At 39.0% G+C, this 5,533-nt stretch overlaps 1 non-coding gene across 1 annotated transcript; it reads left to right on the top strand.

Annotated features, from left to right (window-relative positions):
- The first annotated feature begins 182 nt into the window (after positions 1-182).
- Positions 183-5,395, top strand: LOC105978880. The gene is made up of 5 exons (XR_006679532.1): positions 183-222; positions 307-336; positions 433-483; positions 4,007-4,135; positions 5,227-5,395. It is a non-coding gene; the product is annotated as an uncharacterized LOC105978880 (transcript).
- The last annotated feature ends 138 nt before the right edge of the window (positions 5,396-5,533 follow it).

Genomic DNA, 5,533 nt, shown 5'->3' with positions numbered 1-5,533 from the left:
GCGTCGGCCCGGGCGTGGGGGGAGGGGCGGGTTGGCCAGCGTTCTGGAACGTTCGGCGCTGGCCCCCCGAGATCTGGGTGGGAATTTCGAACGGGGCGGCGGGAAGCCGCTGACGTCACCCGGCCGGTCATTGTTTGCGGGGCGCGCGCGGCCACTTTGTTTGACTCGCTGGTCTGCTTCTCTCGGTAGGTCAGCTCGGCCGAAGGGGCGGTGAAGGAGGAGGTAAGTGAGGGGGCCTTGGGGATGGGTTGCGTTCAGGCGGCATTCCTTCTGCACCCTGTTCATTTTTGCTTTTCTCTCTCAAAGCCGAAGAGGAGATCGGCCAGATTGTCAGCGGTAAGTAGCTTGAGTCCGCAGGTCCCGCACGGTAGTTGTTTGTTTTCAGTGGGATGGTACCCAGCGAAGAAACTTAATGGCACTTTTGCTTTTCAGAAACCCTCGCCTGCAAAAGTGGAGACGAAGCCAAAAAAGGCACCAGGAAAGGTAGGTTTTAAAACTTCAGTGGAAATACCTTGGCGCCTTAAATGTAGCTCATTCATTACCATCGAATCGATTGGGAGTCTGCAGCACAGGGTAGGAAGAATTGCGTGGGTAGTTTCCCAGGCTGTAAAAAACTTCAGCTTGCTCCCACTTACATGCAACAGTGATTGCTAATACCTGAGGCTTTTCTTAATAAAAAGCTATTCTCAGCGACGACCGAAGATCATGTGACGTTGTCAGTGTCAACGATTTAGATTTCTTTGTCCCTTAAAAAGCAGAAGTACCTTACCTTTAATAAGTAACAAGAAGCCCTGGTGGCGCTGTAGGGTAAACATTGAACTGCTAATCGCCAAGTTTGCGGTTCAAATCCAGTGTACTTTTGGAGAAAGATGAGGCGTTCTGCTCCCATAAATATTATTGCCTTAGCGGTCATGGGGGAGGGAGAGGGAGATGGAGGGGGAAAGACCTGATACCAAGGGCTCACATATAAAGTAAATGTTAAGAAAATGATGGCAACGTGTACAAATAAGATTAACACAGATTGTTGTAAGAGATGTAAGAGACTCCAATATAATGATCTTTTTTTTAAAAAGCCGTGGAAATCCTGTGTTGATTCGCTCAGAGTCACTATTGCTAGAGCAATAGGTTTTAGTTTAATAAAGTAATAAAGTAACCATTAGTCTGGGGTGATTAAGATGAATAAAGTCTGTTTGGTCTCCATGAATAGACCATCATTTTAATGCTGCTGTAGAATTTTAGGAAACGTGACAAATGAAAATACTAGCTAATGGTTGATAACTGGCTTGCAAAGGAAAATCACTCTTTCCATGATTATAGTGTGTCAGATCATGTCACCATTTGTGTGGACTTCTTTTTTCACTAAGTTATGAGGCCCAAAAAGGGGTGGGGAAGGTGGTTCTGTATAGCTTTTCCCAAGCCTAGGTATGGGCTCCCATTTTGGATGGGACAGTACATAACTATTGTAACATATTTAATTTTCGAATATGGGTAAAGGTGTTGCCGTAATCATTTTGCTCTTAACCGCCTTTGAATTACTGGGTTAACTTGAAGGGTGGTTGTTCAAGAATAGACCTATGACTGTACTGTTCAGATTGCAGGTCTTTAGAAAATTGTTCTCATACTTCTATACACACAAAATGGAGCTTCCAAGAAGTTTTTTTTAAATGGAAGGAAAAGATAATGGAAGATTTCCGTTAACGTTTTGAACCTTCCTCCTGTATGTTAATAAGCTTTAAAGTTAGCAATTTATGCATTAAACATTTTGAGACTATTGGGGTGTATAGCTTTGGAGCCATTTTCTGCAAAGCTTTACAGGGTACTGATTAATTGTTCACTCAAAAAAGAGGTGGCTATTTGAAGTCTCATTAAAAATAATTATTTTCTTGTTGCTATCACTTCTTTCCTAGAAATTAGTTGGAACTTTAAGTTGTTTGTAAGCGTTTTTTTTGATGCTGAGGAACTATTAAATTTATACTTTTGTTAAATGCTGATCTAAAACAAATTTTTTTGTTTTGTTAAATTGTCAGGAAACCAGCTGTGAAACAAAAAAAATTGAAGCCAAGTTCTGTTTCTGAGAGCTCATTAAGAGCAAAAAGAAGTATGTCGTTTTCTTAGGCCGCCATTACTGCAATTATTCTCTGCATTCACAATGTGTCCCTGAAACTTCATAAAGTCTTACAGAATGTTGGTGCGAACAATGTATAAACCATCTCCTTTGAGTCTTTGCTTTTTTCTCAATCTGCTCAGACACATTTTTTAGTGAAAATAAGTTCTACCCTCAGTGGGTAGATAAGTCATTATATTTTTCTCTTCTCAGTGAGTGGCCAGCAGGTAAGGCCTCATTCATGAAGTTAATTTTTGTAATAAGTTTTTGTGTTCACAATTGCCCTGGCTTTGTTTAAAGCCATTAACAGAAGGAAGCACTTGGTAGATTGATTACCATAGTACACAGATGTTTTCCAAAGCATATGCATCTGTGTTCTGACTTGCACAATCTTCCTTCTCACTGCCATTGATTCAGTGCTGATTCATAGTGACCCTAGGGAACAGGCTAGAACTCTCTGAGGTTGTGAGACTGCAAATATTTGTGGGACTCAAAAGCCCAGTCTTGCCCACCAAGTGCCTGGTAGTTTCGAACTGCTGAGCTTTTGGATCGCAGCCTAACACTACGCCATCAGGACTCTGAAAACTGAAACATGCATTAGGAAAACTTGTTGCTATATCTTGTTCCATCTAGTTTTCCAGCTCTTAATGATAAAACTGGTATTATTTCAAGTCCAGCCTACTCAGGATCTTGTAAGTTCTTTAGATAACAAAGTACTGATTATAGTAATTAAATTTTAGAAAATAAACTAACCTTTCACAGATTAGCCATCTTACTGCTTTTTAAGTGTAGTCTTCCCCAAATAAATAAAAAGGAAAAAAATGTAGTCTTAAAGTATTAATCCCACTAATTTCTAGTAAACATTTTCATTATCTATATGGCAGGGTGGCCTCAAATATGTTTAAGTAATTTATATATCCTAAAACTCAGAAAACCAAACTCAACGGCCACTGAGTTGATTCTGGCTCCTAGTGACCCTATGGGCAGAACTGTCCCTATGGATTTCTCAGGTTTTAAATCTTTATTGGAGCAGAAAGCTATCCCCAACCGCCACCTCCAACTCAGCAATTCTGTATAAGTTCTAAGGCTAAATCTTTACGAGTAGACAGCCTTGTCTTTCCCTCAGCTCCTGGTGGGTTTAAACCACTGACCTTGTGGCTTGCAGCCCAAGTACACTCCACTACCTGAACTTCGTGTACTGATAGGGTCCTTTTGTACTACCTACCTATGACTTAACTGTTTAAGCTGTTGCTGCATATTTTATTTATAAGAGAAATTTTTGTTGTCAATCTTAGTGGATAATGCCCACAGTTTTTTTTCTCTTGCTTTAAAATCGCTTTAAGTGCGAATCTTTAACATTGCTGGTTATCTCTCACCCTACCAGAACATGTAAATGAAAATGATAAAACTCAAAAGTGGTTCTTTCAGCTACTCATTAAGAACTCTAGTAGCATAATGGTTGGTTATGAGTTGGGTTGCTAACCACAAGGTCATCAATTCGAAACCACTAGCTCTTCTGAGGGAGAAAGATAAGGCTTCCTGCTATAAAAATGTAGTCTCAGAAACCCATGAGGAGGGGCAGTTTTACCTTGTCCTTTAGTGTCTGAGTCAGAATTGACTCGCTGGCAGTGGTGAAATAAAGCTTGAACTTCGGGTTTAATCTGCATCAGAAGCTCTTTACCAAAACTAACTATGTAAATACTAATACATTTTTCCTTAACACTCATTGTTTTCCTGAATTTCTGTGTCGAATCTTAATATTATCTTTATGAAAACTATATCCAGTGATCCAGGTTTTGCACATATTATAGCACTAACAACTAAGGTTGACTGAATGGCAACTATATAACAAGTCAGAATGTGGTGGTGTAAGATTTCTTCTTAAAATGTACTCTATTGTAGGATAAATCTTCGGACAAAAAAGTGCAAGCAAAAGGGAAAAGAGGAGCAAAAGGGAAACAGGCGGAAGTAGCCAACCAAGAAGCTAAAGAAGATTTACCTGCTGAAAATGGAGAAACGAAAAACGAGGAGGTCAGAAGTGTTTTGTTGGTTTTTCACTCTGAACAGTAGATAATAAATTGCGTATTTCTACAGAGGGGGGTAATTGCTTACTATTTATAATGAATGCAGATTATACTTTATGAATAACGTTGTATTAGAAAGTATGTATGAGAATTGACTTCCAAGAAACGGATTTTAATTTAGTTAGCATTTCACTAGTAACTGATATACTATCCGTGTCTATAGTTCTTTGAGTGCATTTTTTAAAAGATCTTCATACTTGGCATAAAATTCCGTTTTCTTCATGTTAAAAAGTATTGAAGTCTCAAGTTACAATCAATACTCATTTTGTAATTTGTTAGAATACAGAATCTGATATGTTTTTATATTTTGGGTATTGCTTTACAAACCTGTTTTTTTAGTCCATTCCCATTATTTGCTTTGTATCTTGGCATATTTTTCCTACTTCCATTTCTAATCAAGAAGATTTTGTTTTTGTGGCCCCCTGTCAACGTAGCCAATTGTCTCTGACTAAATTAGATGTGCCTGTCGTAACTAATCCAGTCGCAGTCAGAAATGGGGAGAGGAAAACAAAAGCTTGACCTCCTCTAAGCCGAAACATCAAACCCACTGCCACGGAGATACTCTGACTCCTAGCACCTGGTGCAGAGTTTCTGCGGCAAATACTCAGTCTTTATAGTAACAGCGTCCTCTTTTTCCCCTGAGGCAGCTGGTGGGTTTGAACCACATACCTTGAGGTTAGCAGTCTGACGCTTAATCCACCGTGCCATCAGGGTTCCTAGACCTTCTCTACTACATGTTGTTTAATTATTTTTTAAATCCTAGTAAACCTTGGTGGCACCATGACTTAAGGGCTTGGCACATTGACTAAGGGATGTGACAATGTTTCCGTTCAGATTTCCATCCACAGCAACTCTGGGACAATTTCACTCCTACAGTGTTGCTGTGAATCAAAACCAACTTGGTGGCAGTGGGTCTTTTATTTTTTTTTGTAGCGTTTAATACATAATTACAGGCTATATTTAGTTAAATGCTAAAAACATTGTAAGATTATAGCAGTGACACTAAAATTGGACTTTCATTTTTCCTTTGATTTGCAGAGTCCAGCCTCTGATGAAGCAGGAGAAAAAGAAGCCAAGTCTGATTAATGTTTATCATGTCTTATCAGTGGGCCCTGTTGTCTCCCTTCTTGTACAATCCAGAGGAATATTTTTATCAACTATTTTGTAAATGCAAGTTTTTTAGTAGCTCTAGAAACATTTTTAAGAAGGAAATCTCAATTCATCCCATTTTTTTTTCTTAGTGTAAATGCTTTTTTTTTTTTAAGATGTGAAATCATTTACTGGTTGTTTATTTTTTAGTACAACCAGAAAATAGTGGGATGTTGAATTGTGGGAAGATTTGACT

Source organism: Echinops telfairi, unplaced genomic scaffold (assembly GCF_000313985.2).
Source record: "Echinops telfairi isolate 266 unplaced genomic scaffold, ASM31398v2 ScPeMD7_7469;HRSCAF=8507_0, whole genome shotgun sequence".
NCBI lineage: Eukaryota > Metazoa > Chordata > Mammalia > Afrosoricida > Tenrecidae > Echinops > Echinops telfairi.
This window is presented reverse-complemented; position numbering and strand designations above follow the sequence as displayed.